The 27,152-nt window shown below is 34.0% G+C and overlaps 1 protein-coding gene across 6 annotated transcripts in view; it reads right to left on the bottom strand.

The window, feature by feature from the left end:
• Positions 1-27,152, bottom strand: part of LOC106883364 (PH and SEC7 domain-containing protein) — a 178,129-nt gene that overhangs the window by 131,474 nt on the left and 19,503 nt on the right. For 2 of the 6 annotated variants that reach the window (XM_052968271.1, XM_052968268.1), the window contains exon 2: positions 8,429-8,477. The exons of 3 other annotated variants lie outside the window; for them this stretch is intronic. The gene's annotated coding sequence lies outside the window, so the exon portion shown is untranslated. Of the gene's footprint in view, positions 1-5,907; positions 6,108-8,428; positions 8,478-27,152 lie in introns of all 6 variants that reach the window. One more of the 6 variants, XM_052968270.1, reaches the window with a different exon arrangement.

The raw sequence follows: 27,152 nt of genomic DNA, 5'->3' as shown, positions 1-27,152 counted from the left end.
CGACTGCAGATTTACAGGCACCAATCAGCACTAACTCCTGCCTCCATTTTGCTCTCAAGTTCATGAAGAAACTGTTTGAATTTGTACAAAGCTACACAATTTGCACATATAGTGAGCACCCTCCAACCCCAATATAGCTCAAGAAATCAGACATGCTCACAGCTCCACCTTGAAGAAATTGGAAACCTTTCTTGCTGCTGCATAGAATGACCCTAATCTGTTACTAAAAACTTTTGATTCATGACCAAAATAAGGACCAATTTAACTGGCTGTAACACCACTAGTTACCCATTCTACATTGGTGAAAGAAGTATATTACAAATGTTCTTTTATTAACACTAGTATTTTAGTGAATGTCCTATATACCACACAAATTTCTGCTAAGAAACCACAACCCTTACTGCTGTCGATCACTTTCCTGTCACTATTTATGGTGAGAAATAGTTGGTTCTAATTCTAGGAAAGCTATGAATGTTTAGGTGAACATTTATTTTCACTTATTTCCTCACTCCTATAATCAGGTGATTTTCTTTAACAATTTACTTGTCAATGTTTAACAACCACACCTTATTCATTCTTCAAACCAGCCTTATAGTTCAAGGCATTTTTAGTAAGACCTATTTTTCTTGCAAAATACAAGTAAAAATGAAATTTATGCAAAAATATCTATATTCAATATCCTGATTATGACAAAATTAAAAGAATCTTTTATCTTTTATCGTTTACCTGTTTCAGTCATATGACTGTGACCATGGTGGGGCACCACCTTGAAGGTTTTTTTTGTCAAACAAACCAACCCCAGGGATTTATTTTTTAAACCTAGTACTTTTTCTATCAGTCTTCTTTGCCAAACTGCTAAGTTACAGGGATGTAAACACACCAATACCAGTTGTCAAGCGGTGTTGAGGGAACAAACACAGACACAAAGACACACACAGATATATATATATATGTATATATATACATATGACAGGCTTCTTTCAATTTATGTCCATCAAATCCACTCATAAGACTTTAGTCAGCCTGAGGCTACAGTAGAAGACACTTGCCCAAGGTACCACGCAGTGGGACTCAACCCGGAACCATGTGGTTGGGAAGCAAGCATCTTACCACACAGCCATGAACAGCATTACCATATCAAGACTAAAGGAGTACCTGTAACATCTAGATCTTGATGCCATGCTCTGGATAATTTTAAAATGGCTAAGGAGAAGTTCAATGACATGCTTGGCATCATAAAAAGTTCCATAAGCAACTAGTCATCACTCCTGCACGTTTCCCCAAAAAGTATCAGGTGACCAGCATCCTTTCAGTGATTTTGTGACTGAATGCCAACACAGTTCCTGACAATACTAATCTACAAGATTTTACTTCTAAGGTTCAACAATTTTCTCCCAAATAAATCTGGTCAGAGCTTATAATCAGATCTCTTTAGAATCAAAAATATCCATAAGAGTGCCACCGCCACATCATTTGTATGCTACAAATTTTTGCACATACCATTTGGTTTTCTAGATGCTACATAAAACTTTCAAAGGTACTTTGACAATATTCTGCAAGGGTTAACTTTCCTGTATGCTTAAATTAACGATCAACTTGCCAATTCAACTGATGAAGAGCATGACAAACATTTTCATTTACTCATGAGAAGACTAGTGGGATAAGGTCAACTTTAACAAGTGCTATCGGGGTCAGCGGATTTGTTTGTCTGCTGTATTTCCTCAATACATTTCTTGGAAATACAGCCAAGTTGGGATTTGCCTACTTAAGAAAAATCAAAGCTATTCAGGAGTTTCTAGCACCTTCTTCTTTATATAAATTCAGAGAATTTAATGGTCTAAATTTTTATTACTGACTCAGTCCTTATTGTACACAAATCACTCAACTGTTAACTGGTATTCTGCACACACACATACACACAACCCCCCCCCCCAAGATATTACTTTGGATGCAAATGAATGTCAAGCCTTCCAAAAGATATTATTAGCTAAAGGTACTCTTCTTGCCCAACCCAAAACAGAAACACCAAGTTTACTGATAGATGTATCACAGATGGAGAAGATAGAAGTTCAACAAGTAGCAACCATTTTCCTTCTCCAAGTGTCTACAACCAGCTAAATCCAAATATAGTACTGTCACATAGTGTGTGATAGACAAAGGAGGAAAGATATGAAATGCTGATAGTTAAGTTGGTTTCAGGTTGCAGATAATGAATGCACAACACATGTGAATAATTAATAGAATTTTAGTTTACTGCACAAATAATTTCCATGTTGGTCATGAATTAAAATTGTGACAACAAAGTTTACACACACAAGGACAATTATGTAGCTCTTACAAATCGTTGATTAAAAAGGCTCTGTAATTAAGCTGCCAAGACAGTGAACTGTAGCTGCTGATTAAGTTGAGAAAAGAGTCATGATAACAACTGTTAAAAGCACCAAAATGAGTATGTGGTTAGCTTAGCTGTAGGCAGTCACAGACTGAGGCAAGAGGTGAGACGTGTGAAAATGAATCAGCTGGTCTGTGTGCAACATGGTCTGGCAAGAGTGGAGATACATTTCGCCCAGTTGTGTCCTTGGTACTCTGCAAAGCTGGCACTAAAAACATGCCTATTGTAAAAGAACATTCTGGGGCTTCTAGAAAGATGCATTACGTTATGTCTGATGACTAACTGATCCATAACTCAATTTGTTGGCAATTTGTTGATTCAGTTTTGAATCTAGCTGCAATACCTTTGATGGCGAATTACAGGCAGTTAACTGAGACTTAAAGCATTTTCACTGCTTACTGGATGGATAGCATTTTACAATTTAGGTTGACTATGAACTATAAATGTTTGCTTAAAGATGAAATCAGACTGACATTCTGGATTGTATGTCAACATCATCATCATTTAACATCTGTTTTCTATACTGGCATGGGTTGAATGGTTTCACAGGAGCTGCACCAGGTTCCATTGTCTGATTTGGCATAGTTTCTATGGCTGAATGCCCTTCCTAATGCCAACTACTTTACAGAGTGTATTGGGTGCTTTTCATGTAGCACCAGTTAAAGGACTAAAAAATACAGCTACAAATGCATTTTCCCATGTTCATGTCAACACACAACTTATGCTATCAACAATTGAGAACAAGTAGCAGCAGGCCACATAGATGGTAAAAAGTTGTTTAATCTATAGAGTTTGTCATCTTTGATTTTCCATTAAGCACCACTTTCTCCTTCAACTGAATATTATTGGTGTGATATCAACAGACCATGAGTGCCCTTATGTACCTCAAAAACATCATCACTCGATTCTCAACTTGCTACATTGTTTACCTCATCCAGGTGGTATCAAATGCAAATCAGTATCAATTTTTTTGACCAGTATTAACTAAAATACACAACTGGTCAGAAACTGCATTGCAGGTTAAAAAAACCAAGGAAGGTACATTTCTACGTCATTATCATTAAGCACTTTCTTATATTTTGGGGTATAGCACGCTAGTTACCATCACAACTGATAGGGAATGGCAATTTGAAACTCACTTATACAATTGCTTTGGAGGAATATTTCCATCATCAACACGAGGCTGCTGATGAAGCCCAAATGTACACACCCAGTGGTATATGTATAATTCTTTCATGCAACTGGGAATATGCTCTTTTATAAAGGAGGAAATTGAGAGAACTGCAGTATGGCACCTTCAAGCTACCAGTCCAGACGATTATGCCTACTAACCTTACATCAGTACTTGATCCATCACAAAATGTGCATTAACTAGGCATACACATCCCGGATTTCGCCAAAAACCTAATCTATTATAATAAATTACAATCTAAATTCTAAGAGATTCCATACTGAATAGGCACTCCATATTGGTCTATTCAACATTCTGCATAGGACTTCTAATTTTCATCACTATGCATGGTCAAAGGGAGACTATTTTCACTGACCAACAAGCAAACTTTAATCAAGAACTATTTTTTTTTCTCTACCAATTTACATGCAGAGATGACAACACCTTTTGCAAATCAAATGTCTCAAACAATAAGGGTGGTTTCAATAAGTGCTTTTAATCACTGATTGCTTTTCTTTATGCAAAAAAATAAATAATAATAATAACCTTAGGGGAAAAGTTCTTCCAGTTTGTCAAAAATGTGGCACAGCAATTATCTCACAATGTCTAATCTATTTTGCATATCATGTGACCATTGGACTTTTATTTCACTGTCAAAATCACACAAAAATCAACATGTGCAGCCTGTCTAGTTCTGCATAACATGTAACTAAGTTTAACGCCAATTTTAACCAATCAATAACTAACTACTCGTAGTTTAATTTGTTTTTGGCATGTTCTCTAAAGACAGGTCATTTTCTGAAACCTATCTGATGTTATATAAACAGAGGAGATTATCTTATCGCTAGATTGTTTTCATTACTAGCTGACTTCACATCAGTTAATGAGACACACTCACAACTTCTGCATGTTTGCTTACATAAAAATACTTTCTCATATTTTCTTTCAGTTAATTTTATGTAATATCCTCTCTCACATTTTCTTTATAATGGCCTCTCTTGTTTTGGAAACCACAAACTGAATATATTGTTAAATGAGTGCCTTATTCAGATACCTATCAGTATTGGTACACCAGCAGACAAAGCCACATTTTTGCTTGTTATACAATACCATGCTTTTTCCTGACAATACATTCTGTTGTTCACTTTTGTCATGCTGTACATTCACTTAGATGCATATTTCTTTTTAAGTTTGAGTTTTCAGTAATGCATTACTTTACCAGAGACTGATTTGCAGTATTCACAAGTCACTAAACCCAGGATATCATTATATTTGCTCATTAATCAGAAACTTTCTCAAATCAATAGGTTACTGCCTTGTAACCATGTAAAAGTTTTATTTTATGTGAAAATGTAAAAGTACCATTAATATAATACATATTTCAAATATATGTTAGAATCAGTATTTATACGAAGAAGCATGGAAAAAGAAAAATCAGATTCCTATAAATTCAGTGTCAACTAATTTTATTTTACCAGTCTCCTCCGTTAGAACCTTTAATAAAAAAAATGTCTAGACAACAAAACAAAAATGTCATTACTACCACAATGCATTCCACAAACTTCTAAATAGCAGACTATGCAATAAGATACGAAAGTAGAACAAAACATTACGTAGCTAAAGAGAGAGGCTTGTATATTGCTCCTAAAGATTTTATCAACTTTATACCATAGGTCTTCCAAAACACAATAGGCCATGGATATTGAACAAACACATTCAAAAGGAAGCCACCAACATTATCCCTGTTTACTAAAAATGTTCTTCACTCTGCTTATCTTGATAACCTGTCTACTTACTCTACCGACATTATAAATATACTCTTCTACAGAAATTACTGTTTACATTACACATTAACTTCAACATCAATTGCACATGCTGCTTTGCATTTTGCCAAACACAGTTTCTCTCCTTAAATCCCCAAGTAAGGGTGAACTGAAAGGACAGCTTAGATATAAAAAGTAGCTAATTGTGAATATTGGACACTAGCACATCACTCATGCTTTCTGCTCACTGGTAACACAGTGTTCTATTCATATTTTAATCTCAAAGTTTTAAAAAAAATTTTTTATTTTTTTTTTTTATTTAAAAATATAAGTATTATACTTGGTTGAAATATTTTATCTCTCACAAAAATAATGACCCACTAAACACTCAACACCTCCATAGCACCCTCTTGACATTTGCTGTCCCTTTCTGATCTCAGTGTTCCCAAGAACATGTTACCACCCAGTAAAGAACCACTGATATAATGTAATAAAGATTCATGTAATAATTTTATGAGCATGGTTAACATTAAAACATCTGTATGCAAATGAACAACATCAAGTGAAGTAAGTTAATTAACCTGCTAATTATAATGGTTAATTCATCATCATCATTTAATGCTTGTTGTCCATACTGGCATGGGTTAGATGGTTTGACTGGGCTGGCACACTGGAAGGCTGCGTCAGGATCCAGTCTGATTTGGCATGATTTTCTACAGTTGGATGCCCTTCCAAACGCCAATCACTCTGAGAGTGTAATGAGTGCTTTTATGTGCCAATTCTGTAAAACAAATATCAAGTGTCCCATATATAAGGGTCACTCCAAATCTTACTTCCTTGTAACATATAAGAACAGAAATTAAATTCATCAAAACCAACACTAGATTTGAAAGGGAAAAAAAAGAAATGCTATAAATTGTGAAAAAGACCCTCTAGAAATCAGATAATTCCATGCTACCTTTGACTGAGTAGTCTTATTGTTAACCAAAGATCATATACTATGATCTCACTTAAATCAATTTGTGCATTCAAACATTCACTGTTTTATTGTATGGAATGCAGTGTCACATAATCTAAGTATGTTGCTTTTTATCCATTGTCTTGTGTCTGCATATACCTAAGGTATATGCAGGCACAAGGAAGCAGGATGGTGTCCATCCTTGTACAGTACTTGAGGATAATTGGTCTATTGATGTTGTTGCTATTTTTGACTAAGCTGGAAAGTGTAGCAAGTAGCAGTGTTCAAAGCATCAGTAAATGCTTGAATGCTTGGGAATGAGTGTACATTTAGTGACAAGGTCTATGAAGGTTGCAGCAACAAATTATGCTCCTCACCTGAGCAGGTAGGTGGTCATTCATTTTGAAGTCAGGTACTTTAGTTTTATAATTGGGTATTTTTTTGTTCCAATGTGAGATATTTTTGGAAGATTATAAAATTAGAGTGTGCACACATGCAGATATACATAGGCACAGCATATAACTCATTTAGAAGTAGTATTGAAAATAATCTCCTAAATTGGTATAAAGCCACTCATTTCTAAGCTGTGTACATTCTACTGGGTCAATCCCTGTACATTTGCAACCTATATTCTATCAACTTTAATTAATGTGAGGAAGGCAGGATATTTGAATTCAAATTGGAATATCAGTATCCTTCACTGCTCCATTCTTCGGCCTTCAGTAGTTTTAAAAACAATGAAGGCAAATATGCATATGAGTTGAAGATGAGGATAGTTAATAAATTGCAAAAGACTGTATGCATGTTAAAATGTCTTTTGGAACAAATAAGTTAATTAACAATTGACATCCTACTTCATGTTTCCAAAATAAGTATAATTTATATCCAATATAAAGCACAATCACATGAATTTTGCACAATCACATGAATTTACTTAGTTCTTTAAAATGGCATATCTGTTTTCTGAGTAAACCTCTTAAATTATAATTTAGATTCTCATACTTAAAGCTATTGCCAGTTTTCAAACCTTTCATTTCATTGATTAATTCTCTAAATTATTTTGTTTTTCATTTGCCTATCAATTTAGAGAAAATGCTATTTTAATAATTATCTAACTTGATTTGTTCATAAAAAGAAATATATTATTAACACCTATTTCAAAATGACATCCAAATTTCATCTACACATTTCTTCTTTTAGTTATGAAATTTTCAATATTTTCATTATCTCAACAACCCTAATCAAGAAAATATGGAACAATTATTAAAAGCCAATTTTTAATTATATATAACTTTAAAACAATATAATTCCTTTGAAAAAGGATCTGTTTAAAAATAGTCATACTGTTGCAATTCTGACTTGGAAAAAAAAGAAAAAGAAAAGAAACTGAGTAATTTATTGTATTAAGCAGAATGTTTCACTAATCTAGGTCAAAATAAGTAATAGTTAATATACAAGATCAATTTAATCTTCCACACAAGAAAATCACGAAGAAATTATTATATTGATTTAGTCAAAATTTTTACATGACTTATTTCAAGTAACTCATCAACTAGCAGTGAGTTTAAAACTGCATTCAAGTGAAACTTGCAAAGGTGCAACAGTCTTGTGTGAGACATTCATTCCTTCATAATCCATTGAAATTATAACAATAAAAATATATTTTGCTTGTGCCAAATTATTTAATTAGAAAGTTGGTGTAGAGTCGAACACTGATAGACAAACATCACACTAAGAAGACATTTTATTTCTTTACAGTTTTAAAAAGTGACTAACTTTGGATAAGATCTATTTTCAAAATTAAGTAAAGCTCTCAAACAGTGGGTATACATGGGCATGCTGAAAAGTTACTGGCTTTAAGGGTATTGCAAAAGGCCTGGTTGGAAGTCCAACCTTCCGAGTTCTTTTACAGGGCTGAGAAAAACTGAAGGACTGCTGCAATAAGTGTGTGAATCAGAGAGAAATATGTTGAATAAAGTCATAATTAACTGATTCTCCTGTCTTCTCTTTTACCCAACGCCAGGAACTTTTCAGCACTCTCTCATATGTCAACACAATTACACAGACAATCTAATAATTAATTTGAAACCCTCACAGAACTGGCAGAAATTTATATAAAAAACAAATGTTTCAAATGTACTTACTGCTTGAGATGTAACGCAAAGTTAATCATACCCATCAATCTTAACTTACCTATAGTTAAAAGAAGGGGAAAAAAAAGAAGCATTAGAAAATATATTTAAAAATGAAATAATTTAAGTCTTGCTTCTTAAGTCATTAATATTTATAAAAAAATAAATTTCAAAATATAAATATAAAAAGAATGTTAGAATTGGAATTAGCTTGTTTTTGTTGTTTTTCTTCTTCTCTCCACCTTTTTTTTTTTTTTTTTGTATCAAAATTTTCAAGAAACCTGATGAAGAACTAAAATGTAATTCCATTTGAGGAATTTATCCTACATAATTCAAAATTATCTAGACAGCAAACCAATGCTTTTACTGCACTAACAGAATTGATAAATGTTGCAACTATTTTAAACCTAAGTATAGGAAGTACTGAGAATTTAATTTTTACATATTTTGGCTAAAGTGCTCACATGTCCATCATAAGTGAAATTCAGGTCTTTTCAGAACTCAAAAGTATTTCAGTGCCTTACAGCTACAAAATGAAGATCCAAGTCTTATCTTGAATAGCCCAAAACTGAAATGACTTGCACCGATAGAATAAGTACTAGGCTTACAAAGAATAAGTCCTGGGGTTGATTTGTTCGACTAAAGGCAGTGCTCCAGAATGGCCGCAGTCAAATGACTGAAAAGAATAAAGGAATATTGAAAATTCATTTCTTTAAAGAATGAATAGTCTTGCTCTAAAATAATCCTAAGAGAATGCAATCTTAAACCAAACAATTGGTCCTTGGCAAACCATCGAAGAATACTTTCTCAACCTCTTCTACAATAACCATAGCTATTCAAAATTTTCTTCTACATTGTTTTTCCCAAATAAAATGCACTAAACATATTTTTAGAACCTTTGAAGATAACAGGTGATAATGGAAGCAGATCTAATTTAGAAAGTGATGTAAGCCACAAGACAAGTTTAAAATGCACTCAAGTTATAGGGTCATGCACATAGAGAAGATAGGAAAAAGAATGTTTTTGTTTTTTAAATATTGTAAAAGCAGTGTTCAATCTTAGGTTGTAAAACATAAAACTGCATCCAATTCATTTCTTCCTTTCTTTACATCTCTCAAATTTCAATTACCTTTTTCCATAAGTTTTTTCAGCAAATTTAAAGCCAAAATATTTTCAAAGATCTGGACATCAGTCAGTAGTTTTAAACATAATTGAATACTGAGGTATTTTTGTGGCACACATTAACCAAAGTAACCACAGCAGCTCAGCATATAATCATTATTATATAAATTTGGTTACAGAAAAACAAAGGAATTTATTCATATATTAAGCAAATTTTAATTCATCAAAAAGTAACTTTTTGCCTCTCCTGTTTTGGAAACTTTTTGTAAAAAAAAAATTTTTTTAATGAAGACATCATATGTAGACAACAGTATTAGAAGCCACATTTAGTGACTACAACTGCTTGACTAGACAAGGATCAGATTAGGCTATTGATTAGATCAAAATGATCTTTATTACAGCTTTTACAGAAATTTGTTTCAGAGAGTAACTGTTTGTGAGCTAAACCATTTGAAGTTACTTGTTTAACTTCAATATTGCAAAATTTGCAGGATCAAGTGCTTGAATGGTATGGTGCATCATATGTAGAGCTGATATTGACCTTTGGGAATTCTGCAGCTGAATGAAGAATTTCTTGACAGATACGTTTTTTGCTTCCTTCAGATCTGTGAGGATTTGAGCGCAAAACTCTAAATTTGTATACCAATCATTAAGCCAACACAAATGAGATTTCTTGACAATAGTGCAACAATTATCATAAATGAATTGTCACTTTAGCTGATATCAATATAATGTTTGATTTAATGAATTGGTAAAGGTTCTAAAAAGTAGCATTGTAATGTTAAAAGGGAAAAGAGGAGTACAATGGCTGAACTTGGGCAGAAATGGTATATAGCTTGCTAGTTAAGAAGAGCAAATCCATTATAGTAGTGGTAGAAGAAACAGTATGTCTCTGGGCTGGTGTGTAAATGAATTGCTCTTATTTTTATATATTTATATATGATCTAGGGTAGGGTTGTCAAATTCATTTGGTTTTGTGAGTTGGATTGAAACAAACTAGATCTTGTGGGCTGGATTGATGCATAAACAAAATCTACCAGACCAGATAAGATAATTATTTCTTAAAGAACCCACGTTCATAATATAGGTCAAAATAACTGGACAAGAATACATTATAACTTTTTTTTCACAATATAAGAAAAGAATATACATTAGCAATGTTTGTATGCAGAGATGTGTGAGAAAAATTAATCCATGTTATATATACAGTCTTATTAAGTAAGCAACCTCAGAGTGAGAACAGAAATAGAATAAATGCAAACAGTTCTTAAGATCAATGTTTGATAGAAAGTGTGCACTGTTTCAGCTGCAAAACTTTTCAAAATTGCACATCACTAGAATTCAGTCAGACAAACACATCTAAATTTGAGACCAGAGGGGATTCTCTCTGGTTCAGCATTTATAAACAAAGTGGAAAGAGCTTGCATCCTTTAGTTTTTGATTTCATAAGTTTCTTCTCATCAGCTGATGTTCAAAAAGATTCCCTGAGGTGTACCAATTTGAGTCATCAAACAGATATTAAATGAAATTCTGGTCAGATTCCAACACCGAATACATAAAATATTTGAAAAGTAAAAAATGTTTTTTTTTGCTATAAAATTGAATCAGGTGTTTGACATTTATAGTCTAGAATGTCCGTGTGTCAGAATCAATAATACAATCACATACAATCACTTGTAACTAGTACAAGTAGATCACACCACATGCTTTGAAAGGGATCATCTGATGTTACTGAAGTAATCTGGCTCTGAAGAGAGAGTTTTTGAGATGCAGGTTTGTCTTTGTTACTAATGTAAAATTGCCATGAGAGGTCAGATATTGTGAGGCCTAACATTTGTACAGTTTGTGGAACTTTAAATTCAATGCATAGAAAACTAAGGAATGATAGATGGCATTGTTTGCACAGGAGAGTGTGGTTAAAGCAAAAAGTTTGTTAATGTACAGAACAGTGTGAGAGACCATCTACTCCTGAGGTACTCTAGATTTATAGAATGTGGGTTGGAGAAAACTGCTTCAATGCATGTTGCAATAGAGTAGTTAGACAACAATCCCTGCTCAAAAAAAAAACAGACAAAAAGAACCCATAGATCAGCAAGTTTATGAATGTCAAGGGCAACAATATTACTTTTCCAGAATTTTCCGATAACAAGAGATATCTGGTGTTTTATATATTTGGTTGAGAAAAGAAAGAAACGCAAAGAAGGTTATTATTTATGGTTATTTCCATGATGGATAGTAAGTTATTAAATTGGTAAAGTCAGAAAGATTACCTTTATAGAGGATGAAATACAACCAGTATTTCCCTGGATTGGAGCAGATTCTCAGAGAGAGGGAAATATTGTAAAGCTTAGACTGACATCACCAGAGAAGTTTTCTCACTTGATAACTGTTTGTATATTGCAGTGAGGAAGATAGTAAAGAGAAATGCAATAAAGATAGTTGAGAGGGAAAGAAAGACAGAGAGAGAGAGAGAGAGAGAGAGAGAGAGAGAGAGAGAGAGAGAGAGAGAGAGAGAAAGAGTGTGAGTGTGAGTGTGAGTGTGAGTGTGTGTGTGTGTGTGCATTGTATATTTGAGGATTGAAGATAGGGAAAGCCGCTGGCCCATCAGGAATTACTATCATAGCTGACAGAGTGGGATATGGCCTAGTCACCTGTATAGTTGGTCAGGTTGTCCAGGAAGGAGTCATACCCAATAACTGGTGCAGCAGACTTTCCAAGTCCATAGCTTTCCAAATGGGTTCTTACAATCATCTACTCAATCTCTCATACTTTTCAATCTAAAACTTTCCCAAATCATATGTATGTAACATAATACTAATAACAAAGTCAGATTTCCCCCATATCACATCAGACAATTCATACTAAGATTTTTGTATTTTAGTTTGCAATATCAAAAGTATAATGTGCCGGCTGCTCAGTGGCACTATGAAATAATGTATTCAGTAAATCTTCAAACACAATAAAGAGCTAGAACAAAAGAGCAATAAAAATGCTAAACAGTAATTTGAGAGCAGCATTCTTTAATAAGGAGAAGATACAATAATAGGAATTAAATAAGTAGTATTAAGTAATTAAGCTGAAAAGAGGTAATCAGAAAATCAAGATTAGAGAGCAAACACTGATGACTAGCTGACTCATGACTTGAATTTCTATTTGTTGTTATATTCCATTATATACAATCTTAAAAGCTATTTATATAAAACTGATGCCAAGTGTAACAAAACCAACTACTATTAAATGTAAACAGAAGGATATGTTGGAAAAAAAAATACACGAATATGATTTATATTGATCATAAACATTTTAGTAAAAGAAAAAATTAGAGGGAGGAATAGGATAAATTCTTGTCTGCTAGTTATTTAATTTAAACATAGATTGTTAAGGAGTCAAAATATTTTTATGTTTTTACAATCTTTTAAACGTATACATCTGGGAAATTGCCTTAACAAAGGTATCAAAACAGAGCAATACTATATAAAAGGTATACCTGCAAAGAGAACACTCATGAAAAGAAGTTCATGAACTGCTCAAATGAGTCACTATGAGTAGTAGTTTTGTTACCTAGGTGACCTAATTAGTGATGGAAATAGTTATAGTATATAATCATTAGATTAATATGATAGAACTTTAGGTAGACAGTATGAAATGTGTGAGACAGATGCTGCCCAGTTATAAGACATAGGCATTGAATACAGAAGATATATGGTAGCAGAGAGAAAGAAGTTGAATATAATTTGTTGAATATTTAAGGTAAAACTTGACTGAGAGGGTGCTTGGGCATTGCAAGCAATCGGCAATATATACAAGAAAGGCAAATGCATTCATAGGGACAGGAGATGCAAATGGAGGAGTGCTACATACTGAAAGAAAAAGGAAAGAAGTAGTCAAGTTAAAAATTTCAAGGTTAAACCTCAAGGGTAAAATGATATATAGTAAATACTGTGCACATCAAATCCAACCAGTATAGAAAAATATCTTTAGTATAGAAAAATATCTTTAAAGTGGCAATGATAATGAACACACAAAGAGAAATATACTTGGAACAATATCTCATCCCCAGAAGAGTAAGAAATCCAACAAAATAGATAAAAAAAAATTACTTTTGCGAGTTATTATCTAACTCTTTAAAAGCAACTAACTGCTTGAAAATGTTTAATATTTTCAACACAAAATTATGATAAAAAGCATAAATATAGCATAAATTTATAGTATCAAAATTAGCTGAAAGTCATGAAGAAAAAAACCAAATTTATGATGAAGCTGGATGCATCCTCAAAGTAATCCTAATATAAAGAGAAAGGCTACTTATGTCATGTCATGCTATGAGAAAAGGAATAACAATACAGATTCAACATCTTCAAATTACACACACATCATCTTTATCATTTTAACGCCCACTTTTCTTACTGGTATGGGTCAAACGAAACAAAGTAGATTCTTTTTACACTCAGACAAGATAGTAGGCTTAAAGTACAAGTTGGATGCCATTTCGTTAATAATCACTATGTGGTACTATGTAACACACACTACTGAAAAGTGTCAGACTCACATTAATCTTGAGATATGTTCATCTGCAAAAAATATCAAATATGTCTTTAAAATACATTTACAAAAGATATGAATGTGTTTCTTTTAGATACTTACAATGCTCTAGCTATCTTTGTGTCAGCTGTTACAGACAACTTTGAGAGAGAAATGAAGTTACAAGTTCAGCAAGATGAAATAAAGCCATATCTTACTTATAGATACATGCCCCCTACTGAAGATGTTTGTCACATAGCTTACAGAGTATATACATCAACTTTTAAGATCATTAATGATGTACTTTCAAAGAAGTAAAAGTTCATCAAGCCATTGAAGCTCAACACAACTGTAATACTATCAGGTCATTAAAAATGAAATGTCTGATTTTGAACTAAAAGTTTATTTTACTTTATCCCAACAAAAAGCAATGCAGTTAATCAAAATATACACCTAAATTATCAACACAATTTTGCCATTTTATTGGTTGCTTTTTGATGCCAACAGTGAAGAATTCTGGAGAGCAAGAGGTGATGAAATCACAAAAGGCTGTTTTCGCATCTTCTTCAGATTTGAAGTTTTTTCCTTGCAAAATGTTGTCTAATGCCTAGTGGTGAATATAGTGGATGACAGAGTACTTCCAAGTTCACTTGCTGTGACTTGAGTAGCATTCTTTGTGCAACATGTGGTCGAGCATCGTCCTGCAAGAGAATTGGCCTGTCTCTATTGACCAATCTCGGTTGTTTAATTGCAAGTTCACTCATCATTTCATCCAGTTGGTTGATGTATACATCTGCTGTAACTGACTTATCAGGTCTCTTGAAGCGATAGTAGCTGACACCAGTGCTGAACCACCAAACAGACACCATTAGCTTTTTTTTTGGTGAATATTCTTTTTGGATTGTGTTTTAGTACTTCATCCCTATCCAACCACCATGAAGAATGCTTGCTATTGTTGAAAAGAATCCATTTTTCATCACACGTAACAATATGATGCAAAAATGGTTCGCTTTTATGCTGTGACAGCAAAGAACAGCAAGTTTCAAGATGACGTGTCATTTGATGCTCGTTCAGTTCATGTGGTACCCACTTGTCCAGCTTCTTTACCTTGCCGATTTGTTTCAGATGGTCCAATACAGTTGGAATCGAAACATCAAACCTTGCTGCTAACTCACGTGTAGTTTGAAATGTATCTGCTTCCACTACAAATTTCAAAACGACACGTCATCTGATGCTTGTTCAGTTCATGTGGTACCCATTTGTTCAGCTGGAATCGAAACATCAAACCTTGCTGCTAACTCATGAATAAAGATGTATCTGCTTCCACTGCAGTTTCCAGCTCACCATAATCACCTTGGTCTCAGTTCTACCACGGGGCTGATTTTCAAGAATAAAGTCACCAGACTAGAACTTCTCGACATACAGTGTACTCATTTGCCCCATCTTCACCAAACACCTCACTGATGTTTCAAGTTGTCTGGGATGCATTGGTTCCATGATGGAACTTATATTCATAAACACAAATTTTTAATCAATCCATGGATTCAAAAAAGTTGATTTACTAGAGAAAACTCACAATATAATCAGAAACCATGAATTACATTTTGAAAAGTGATGATGTAACTCTTCAATGTTGTAAAACAAAGAATTATTAGAATCAAACATAAGAGTTAACGCCTGTCAAACTTGGTGCATAAGAAAATCAGACATTTCATTCTTAATGACCCAATATTTTAACTGCATGGCTTAAACTGAATAGCCATAAAGTAAATGTATATAATCTTATGTACTGTGAAACTCCCTCTTATGTATTTAGTGAAAGAAATAGGAAGCAGATATGAATAAAAATAAATCACAATGTGATTAGCTATGTATCTACAGTTAGCCCAAGAGATCCAGAAAAATTCCCCTTCAGACAATTTTTGTAGAGGCAAAATTGCCCTACAAGATGGAGACTTCAGACAAATTTTGCCTATACTTCTGCTGGTCACAAGAACTTGCTAGTCACATTTCAAAGAATATCAGCAATCTCAAAATTTGCACGCCACTAAACAGCCAAGTGACTTGGCAAACTGGTTACTTCAAATTGGAAATGAAACTGCTTCAGTAAAAAAAAGCCATTTTCCAATGATAATGTGGAAATAAGTGACATTATGTGTTGAAGGATCAATAGTTGATCTTCTATTCAATAATGCAACATAGGAAGAGAAGCTATAAGGTGTAATTCTCTCACCCAAAAACAGATTATCTTGCAACCAACAGGTAATTCTCCAAAATATTTCAATAGTGACAATCAACTACAAGCTGAACACTCCTCTGCAATGCCACCACATATTCTAAGTCTGAAAACTGGAGCAGTTATGATGCAACAAGAACTTTAAAATGGAACCAGAATCAAGGTCCTTAACTATTGAAGCTAGAAAAATAACTCGATTATGAGTGTTAATATCTATAGTTAGATTGAAACCAAGCCACACAAATTTACCATTTGAAATGGAAAGGATCCAATTTCCACTATGCTTATCATGTTCTATGACTATAAATGTAACACAAGGTCAGACTTTTAATAAAGTAAGGATACACATACCATAGCCAGTGTTCAGCCATGAAAAACTATATGTATCTTTTTCTAGTGCTTGAAAATTATTGGATATGAACAAAGTCACGCAGATTAACAAGCAGGGGAAATAATGAAGAAAGACTTTCTATAGAAATCGTGTACAGTGAAACTTTGAGCAAAACATGAGAATTTAAAAATTTTATGAACTGGTATTCATGTATTCTTTGGCTATTTGACCAAATGCAGATCTGCTGAGTTATATTGTTGTTACCAAGGCTATATGATTTCACTGTGGTGGTTAGTCATATATTCTTAGGCTGTTCACAGGTTAGGAAGGTTGTGTGTATGTGGACAATGACCAAACTAAAATTTGAGTTACCAAATACTTTATTAATTTGCATCATATTAACACATTTACATTCAGTAAATTAATGAATCAATGTTCACAGAACATAATGTTAGAAACCTATATATAATTTGCCAGATAATGTAATGAAGATCAGTGCAAGGAAATGGATCACTACATATAATTGTGTTACTGGATACCACAAGTAAAAGTAACTTTTGTCAGCTACAACATAAACATGTTACTTAACCCCTTGGAGACGGGAAGCAATACTGGTTACATTGACACACTGCATGTGGCTGGACGACAGTGGAGGCCATCGCCACATTAGTGTACAGCTGCATAGCAGCTATGGCTACAGTCTACATTTCCGTTACAAATTTCTGATAACAGCGGATGATGGCTATATTTTTGTTTGGAATTTCTGATAACAGTGGATGATAGATATGGACACAACTTACTTCACAGTTTGGAATTTTGGATAAGCTGTTTTTTGGGGGGTTATTGTTATGCGAAGACCACAGATGAAGTTAGATGAATGTGACTGATGTGTAGTCACGCGTATCTCAGTTATTAGTGTGAAAAAGTGAATATTACTTCTGCTCAGAAGCTTACAAAAGTGAATAATACTTCTGCTCAGTTTCACAAATCAAAGTGATCTGTAAAAGCATGAATGTTGCTATTCAACGTTTTACATATTTTCTCACAATCGGTATTTCTCCAAAACGTGAAGTTCAGAGGCACAAAGAACCAGCATCAGGGTGTTCCTGTCATGATGATGATGATGATAAATCAGATTATGATTTGAGCCAAGAGAGTGACTACCAAGAATCCAACAGTGAGAGTGATGAATCACGACAGCCAGCAGGAACTGAGAGACAGTAGTTCATCCTTGGATTCTGATGAACCACTGGCTGCGTATGCTGGGAGGTCTCATGATACCGGTGAAACTATTTGCTGGATGAAGAAGGAAAATTTCCCGAAGTAATGGATTCATGGAGTGGCCCAGAATGAGTCCCCAATGTGGATGCATTGAGCACACCATTCCAGTCTCCGAGACTTTTCATGATGCCTGGACTCCTATCAAACACATTTGCACTGTGACAAATTGGTACACCACGTCCAATTATTGACTGAACAGAAGATGTGTTCTATGTATGCAGTGCAGTGTGTGAAAAGAAACAAACTTTGAATGTGAGTAGTGCAATGTCTTGCTCTCTGCAGTACTGTATTTTCAAACATACCACACTGAGAAGAATCTGTAAAAGCACTAAAATTCTTGTATGAAAAATTATGTAGTTACTGAATGGCCTAATACTGGTACACAGCACAGACTGTCAGTGCTAAATCTATCTGGAAGGGGTTAAAAGTGAAAGAATAAAAGAGAGACCAAGTGATTAGGTGGCTCTCACCAGTCCTTTAATTGTTGTTAAATCCTCCTAGAATCTTCAAACTAACTGTTTGATGGGAAAACTCAGTTTTTTTCAAGATTACCTCCTCAACAAAGTCAGCCATGTTTGCATCAATATTAATACCTTTTAAGGCAACAATTTTTACTTAATGGAAACATAATACTTGGTGGTTTTAGACTAGTTCAAATCTCAGCTGGGGTCTCAACCAACTCAATTTGTTGTCTAGCCCATAAACAAAAACTTAATATAATGAAAAATGTTATGATTTGCATTAAATTTTGATTGTCACATCCAGATTTCTTTTCCTAATACCAGAAAATTATCGGCCATTAAAGTCTTGTTACAAACTTTAAATGTACATAAAACAATACCTACTTTATGTACATCTTTAGTAATTTTTTTACCTCTGCCAAGGAAGGAGGTTATGTTTTCATCAGCATTGGTTTGTCCGATTGTCTGTCTGTGTGCAAAATAACCCAAAAAGTTGTGAACGGTATTTGATGAAACTTGCAGGAAAAATTGGTAATGACACAAAGAACAGATGATTAAATTTTGGTAGTGATCCAAGAATTCTTATGGATTCTTGAAGGATTTTTCATTTGTTATATTTACTTTACATGAAGTATTACAATGTTACATTCTTTGATTTTCTCCCTTGAAAACACGTTCATCATTTCAACGTAACCTATGGTGGCATTGCTGTTTCCAAAGTTTATTTTCGTTTCTCTATTAGTAATTTTACTCGCATTATGTGTGTGTCACTCAAGTTTTAGGTAATTGTTGTTTCTTTTTAGTTGTATGGTGAAACTAGCTTGCTGTTGTCATTGATGTATTATAACTGCTTCAAATGATACCTGTTTTTAAAGGTTTTTTTTTAAAAATCATATGGCTGTGTTTTTTGTTTTTTTTTAACCCTATCAAAGAGGTTATGTTTTTGCCGGCGTTGGTTTGGGAAATTGGGCAATTTTCAGCAGGCATGTATATGGATAGAAATGAGCTGCTTGGAAGGAGGTCTGCTCTCTCAGAGTGCTCTTCTAGTTTATTATAGTAATTCTCAATTCATACATTAATAGTGAAGTTTTATGGCTAAGCACCCAGGCAACTGATTTAGGAGATAGGATTCTGGGATAATATTAGAACTTATTTTACCAACTCTTGAGAAATGAAATACAAAGTTGGTACAAACAGCAATATCTGTACTCCATCTAATAAAGATTAAGGTAAACATTGTAATGCATTTAGTACCACTATTTCTGTAAATTCACTGTTCATATGAGATTATGTGAAAATTTACCTGAAAATCAGCATGTTTGAAGTACAGAATGTAAGTATGAATTCAGAGTAAGAAACACAAAACATTCCCGCAATTCTTTCAGACAGCAAAATTCATTTCATTCTCTTATAATTTTTTAAAACTGGTATCCCAACATATATTACCAATTCAAGAGGACCTTTTAGGTCTTTCTCGGGTTGGGAGTGTGACTTGGCAACAATGCCAAGGAAGAAACTAGATTTGGTTCCATGAAAGCCAATAAATTTTATATCCATTTATTTTCATAAAAAATATTATCAAGTGTAATACTTGTATCATACACATTTGCACATGCATGTTTATTGTATATGGGAACATATACAATTCGAATAAAAAGTCTGATTTTCAGAATTAGGCTGTTTTCATTGAAAAGCTGGTGCAAACAAGAACAAAAACCATCAGAACAACTGCTATAAATAAAAGTAATATTTCTACAGAGAGGGGGATGCTGAAAACATGCTTTTCCTTACACTCATGAGAACATGCATGCATGCACATGTACACACCATTAATGATTAGAGAATGTGATTTTCAGAGTTTCACATTTTCGCATGTGCAAAGCATATTTTTTGCTTTTAACTAGAGTGAGTAGTTCCAATGAAATTGCAAAGAAATTTCTGTTAGCTGCTAAAAAGAGCAGTTTAAGAAAATTTGCAACAAGTAAATAAGATTGCATGAATATTGATATATTGAGGTTATTTATTAGTGTTCTATGTAAGCTTGAGATAGAAGCACATGAAAAAAATTTAATGTAACTGTAGATGAAACAGATGAGTTATATAAGTGCTTTTCTAGATCTTGGTGGTTTTAAAGAACTTGAGGAACAAAGATGGTAAAAACCTATAATGTGTTCATTTGAGGACCAAATAGAACTTGGACATCTCCAAGAAAGAATCTAAAAAGATTTATTGGTAGTGTCTGGAAATAACAGAATGGATAAGCAGGTTTACCTGGAGGCAATGTTATAAAAATGAAGAAGTCTTGAAGCTCATGAAATATCTACAACAAATCTACAAAAATCAAATCACCAACTAAGCGCATACTTGCCAGAAAGATTGAAAGCTAAGTAAATGTCAGAACCAACCTAACTAAAGAAAAAAAGAAAACTGGTTAAAAAGACAAAATTGTCCCTGTCATCTACGACACAGACTTTTACACTTTAAGGCAAAACAATATAGTTTAACTTAGAAAAGAATATGGAAACTGAAAAGTCATCTTCCATGAACAAGAACCATTTCCTGTTAAAGTCAAAAGAAACAAATAGTCAACTTAAAATATAAAAGATAGCGAGACATTCTTCAAAAACAACTTACTCCAAGCCACTAACAAGTTCAAAAGAATGAGCAAAGAACACTTAATTCATGAAGAAGAATGTCTCATAAACTGATAAAACTTTTGAAAAGATGAAACAGATTACAGGAAATTATTACCTTAAGGTAAAGTAAAAAGTTAAATGTCAAGATTACATTTTGCTGAATGAAAATGAAAGTGGAGAAGATAAATCAGGATTTCACTATATGAAATTATAAACTACTATCACAACAGTCACAAAACTAGTAACATTTTGCATAAAAACAATATCCATAATTATACCAACTGTATGTGCTAAAAACTATGCCTGTATGGTTCACAGTGTTTCTGTCTAACAAGTTTTTACTATTCTGTTTTGAATACAGTAAGCATTTTTTAATTTAAAATCCTATGTCCATCCATTTGTGATACAAACTGTTATTTTGCTGTGCTAATTAAACAATTTATCTTCACAATACATTTGTTTTAAAGTTCATTTTGCTATGCTAGCATGGGTTACACACAATCCGCTTTTTATTTATTTATTTATTCTTTTTACAGGCTGGAAAGGATTGGACAAGTTTCCACTAAAACAATTTTCAACATATTAAGGAACTGTTCTTATGCCTGTCCCAGTCACAACTACTCAAATTTTCCAAAGTGCATCTCTACTCCCAACCATATTACCTTTCAACCAAATTGTACTCCATCTATTTGCTTCACATGCCCAAACTACAGCTGATTTATCTACACACACCTCCAGATACTGTTGATGCATAGGCATCTTCTCATTTCTCCCAAGTAAGAATTACAAGTATCATTTCAGAAGTAAGTGTTACACATCCATCAGATCATTCCTTTCTAATCACTTTGGGTCTTCTGCATGCACAGCCAAAGTCTCATTCCTATACAGTGTTACTTTTCTTATGCATGTCTCATAATTACTGCATTTGCTTAAAGAAAGAAGCAATCTGTTTCCAGTGGTAGAAGTACACAAAATGTTTTCCATCTTTCTGTAATATATGTATATAGGTAGCACACATACTCAAGTAACTATGGTGAAAACTTTAAACAATGGTTTTTAGAAAGAAATTTTAATTTCCATCTTAAGACTATAAAATCATATTTAAACAAGATTAAAAAAACTCAGTTACTTTAAATGTTTATCTTAAATTTGTTTTTTTTTTCTTAAACCTTTTAAAACTCCCTTCAGCAAGATGGTATGTGCATCCATAAAACAAACTATAAATATTATCCAATAAATTCACTACAGTAAAAGTGTTCCTGTAATAAAGCCCAGCCCTGCACTACCATAAAAGACTTGAATTTACCCATAACTATCAATATTTTTATTTATAGTAATTGTTCTGATGAGATATAAATGAAATATTTTTGTTCTTATTTTCAAAAGGACACACCTCAAGTAATTACTTTATATGAATATTTTTCAAAAAATTCACGTAATAATAATACCTTGAGAATTTATCTTTTAAGCATACCAAAAAGATGTTGAATTATGAATTACATTTATGTATCATTAATTTGCTCCCTCCACATCTAAAATAATAAAAAACAAAGTCTTGGATGTTCAATTAGAGTAGATCTGGTATGACAAGAGAAAGCTATTTTCATATTAGGCTGGCAATGACAAATACCCAGTTATTATTTGTAAGGCCACAGATTAAAAGGGGATTAAGATTTGCTTATTAGATTCCTTTTTTTTTTAAACTACTATTTTTTTAAATACTATTTATTGAAATGAACTGTACTATTCACTTTCACGCTTACTTTGGCTATCTGCAGAAAGTGCTTGATCTTACATAATCAGCAATATTATTTGGAATATTTTGAAATATACTTTTTGTGTGTGTGTGCATGTGAGTTAAATATTGGTAAAACTTTGTACTTGGAGAGCCAGACAAAAAAAGCAGCACTTGACCCTCTACGAAATTGGACAAGGGGCTAATGACTTCATCCTCCACTCTGAAATACTCAGGTAATAATTCAGTATGTATAGTACCATAAAGTATGTAGGTGGGGAGACTCACAGATACACATACAAGTGCCAGTGGCATGTGAAAAACAACATTCGAGCATGGCCGTTGCCAGTGCCGCCGGACTGGCTCCCGTGCAGGTAGCACATAAAAACACCTTTTGAGCGTGGTCATTGCCAGAACCGCCTGATTGGCCCTTGTGCCAGTGGCACATAAAAAGCACCTACTACACTCTCAGAGTGGTTGGCATTAGAAAGGGCATCCAGCTGTAGAAACTTTGCCAGATAAGATTGAGCCTGGTGCAGCCTCTGGCTCACCAGTCCTCAGTCAAACTGTCCAACCCATGCCAGCATGGAAAGCGGACGTTAAACAATGACAATATGTATACATGCGTGGCTGTGTAGTAGGAAGCTTGCTTCTCAACCATGTGGTTCCAAGTTCAGTCTCCCTGTATAGCACCTTGAGCAAGTGTCTTCTACTATAGCCTTGGGCTGACCAAAGCCTTGTGAATGGATTTGGTCGATGGAAACTGAAAGAAGCCCATTGTATATATACATCTATATATATATCTATATGTGTGGGTGTTTTTGTGTTTAGTTTGTTTACATCCCTGTAACTTAGTGGTTCAGCCAAGAGACCGATAGAATAAGTACCAGGCTTAAAAAAAGAGTACTACGATTGATTCACTTGACATAAAAGTTCTCAGGGCGGCATGGCTGTAGTCTAATGACTGAAACAAGTAAAGACTAAAAGATAAATATATATATATAACATGTAACTAAAACATTAGCAGCCCTTCCTTTTACTGTCTATCACATCATCACCACCACCATTTTACATCTGTTTTCCATGCTGGCTTGGGCTGGATAGTTTGACAGGTGCTGATGTAGACAACTGTACTAAGTCTCAATGTCTGCTTTGGCATAGTTTCTACAACTGGATAATCTTAATGCCAACCACTTTATTGTCCTAGATACATGACTGAAGAAAGAAAAAGTTGGTCATGGAGAGACTGTATTTATTATAGATTTGCTCAAAAAGGGCTAATGTGGGAAACACCCCCAAAAAAATAATTACCCACAACTCCATAGCATGCATAGGAAACAGTAAAGAAAGTGAACTGAGACACAAACTGGTACTCCATTTGGCTAACAATGAAACGATACTGATGTTACAAGTAATACATTAGTTCTACCTTGGATTATCCCTGGTATGCCTGGATCCCTAATAAGAATAAAGAAAAAAAACTTATTGATAATATTACATGTTGCATCAAAGTGATAAGCTGGCAGAATTGGTGGAATGTTTGGCAAAATCCTTAGCAGCAGTTCATCCATTCTTAGGTTCTATGTTCAAATTCTACTGAGGTAAACTGTGCCTTTCATCCTTTTAGGGTTGATAAAATAAGTACCAGTTGAGCACTGAGGTTCAAGTAATCAACTTAATTCCTCCCTTGAACTTGTTGGCCTGGATTAAAAATTTGAAACTATTATTACATGTTGCATCAAGCCAGACAAACTATCAGCAGGCCATCAAGACATGCAAGAAGCGGATTCTTGCTGTAACAGTCCCTCACAGTTCCTGCCATCCTACTATGTACAATCACCCCAAACACCATCCTTTTCACTCAGTTACATCACAAAAAGCACACACAAAAGTATCAGCCTTATCAATAATTTCATTATGCCCAAAAAGTACCAGCATGCACACTACCAGGAACAAATGTTGAAGAACAGCTTTTGTGGAGATCATCAGAACCTACGAGTATACAAAAACAGACAGCCAAACTTTATCTGAATAAAAAATTTTTTAAAAGGCCATGCATTGCAGAGATATAAATCTGTCAATCACACCTACACATTGAATTGATTACTTATGAGCTATAGGTCTGCTTAGTACGAAATAAGAGTTGTACCAGGACAATAAAATGCACCCAGTCCATACTGTAACTCGAAAAACAAGACCCTTCAACTGAAAGGAGATGAGTATTGAAGGAGGTGGCTGTGCCAAGTGATGAGTGGTTAGAGTATGAGTAGAGAGACAGAAATAAGTGTCTTGCAGTAGAGAGATATAGTAGAGATACAGAGAGAAGATGGTGTAGATGTAATGGGGGGGATGTTAAAGTTACAGGGAGGTGTATATAAGTGGGACCAAGGACTGCACTGAGTGAGATGGTAAGTTCACAAGATTGTGAGAGTGGGCAATGGAGGGGGAGAGGAGAGAATTTAGTGAGTGGACACAAGAAGAGGGAGAGAGTGTTAGGAATATATGTTGTGGACAAGAGAATCAACAGGGACATTATGTGCAAGTAGGTTTGAGAGGATGCTAAGGGAGAGAAATACAGCAAATAGTGAACCCTGGTGAAAGGAGGGGGAATTGTTAGGAAGTTGGGTTGTGGGGACAGGTTTGTCAGGGATAGATTGCGTGCAGGGGCATGGACATAAATGACATGCTTCTATGGCTGAATATTACTTAGATGTGTCCTTTGAAAACTGATAAAAAATTTCCAGATCTACCCAATTGTATAAGAAATTAGTGCAAGAAACATAAAAGATTCATATCAGCAACATTCACAATATCTTACACTCTGAAGACTATGAAGAGATGATTACATATACAAAAATTTTCAAGAATTTTAATTGCTTTCAGAAAGAATTAATTTAAACATTAGAATATAAGAAGCTACAAAAAGAATTTTACCAAAGAAACAACAGATGAAATCTAAAGAATAAATATATTAAGAGAAGTAGAAGGAAACAAATATTCATAAGAAATGCCAAGATTTGTATATTCATTAGATCTTTTCAACTCAACTATTTACTATATTTCAAGTTTCACACTGGTTGATGGAATAAATAGTTCAACACCAGGAGTAAATTATATATACGAAGTTTAAAAAAATAACTAAATGAAATAGCAGAATGAATCATAAAGCAATTTCTTTTAATGTTGTCAACAAGAGAATACTTCATGAACTGACAAATTGAAATGCTAAATACATCAGAGATCAGTTCAAGAGAATCATCTAAATGAATGCAAATGATAAAGTAACCTAACATCATTGTGAAACAAAATGAATCCTAAATAAATAACATTGTTATAGTTTATTGATAATCCGAGCTAAATAATACCGGCACACTATTAGTATAGGTAATGCAAATAATGTTATGAACAAAATGTTCTTAATAGAGAATCAGTTAGTGAATGGCAAGTGAATGATGATTATAATTCAGCCACAGAACACTATGCTTAAAATGTCAATGATCACAACTTCTAAAAGTGCAGAGAATCTTCAGTTAGTGACATTGAGAAACAATTTAGAGAACATTCTTTTCCAAAAGGCAAAGTAAAATTTCAAAAACTGCACATGCACAAATACAGTAAAAACCATAAAAACAAATGAGAGAAGGGGAGAGGGACAGAGCAAGAAAGAAATACTAAAGATTTTAGGTTCTCTGACCCATCCCAGTAAAATATCTGAAGGTAAGTGAAAAAGAAACAGTACCCACTTTGTGTTTGTAATATTTTGGATTCAGCCTTTACTTGCAGTTAAGTCATATTGTCTTTTGAGAATACTAGTTCCAGCTTAATTTGCATCTTAAAGCACATGTAGCTTAAATAATTATAATCATTGCCAATAGAGTCTAGCCAAATCCCAAGATATCACAGTTGTAAGAAACTCTCAAGAGAGCTGAACAGCAGAAGGTCTTCAGAGAAGAAACCCCTCAGGTAAATGTTTTGGCCCTTTTTACACTCTAAGGGGGCTGGGCTGCATCCTGATCATGACTCCTGGGGGTTCTTCTGATGATACTTTCTAACCACTTGGATATTGGAGACTTATGCATTTAAACCACAGAAATTTGATCTAGCTGGAGCTCTTCTCCATTGCCTCTGCTTTCAAACATATTAAATAAGAAATGATGTTGGTAGTCATGTCAAGGTTACCACTATGACTCACTCAAAGTTAGTTCCCTTAGTCTTAAAAAACAAAAAAAAATTGCCTTCATGTGGTATGGAGGTCATTTGTTCCTCCTTGACCATATCCAGCTGGAATACCGCTGCTGTCTCCAATATTGCCTTTAGGGATTTGGTCATGTTCTTCCCAGAGACTAAGAGCTATTTCCTGAGATCTTAAGCAGATTTGCCCAGATAACCTCTGGCACCAACTTCTATGACAAG

This window comes from Octopus bimaculoides, chromosome 5 (genome assembly GCF_001194135.2).
Source record: "Octopus bimaculoides isolate UCB-OBI-ISO-001 chromosome 5, ASM119413v2, whole genome shotgun sequence".
Taxonomy (NCBI): Eukaryota; Metazoa; Mollusca; class Cephalopoda; order Octopoda; family Octopodidae; genus Octopus; species Octopus bimaculoides.
The sequence above is the reverse complement of the archived record's forward strand: the minus strand, read 5'-3'. Positions and strand labels throughout refer to the sequence as shown.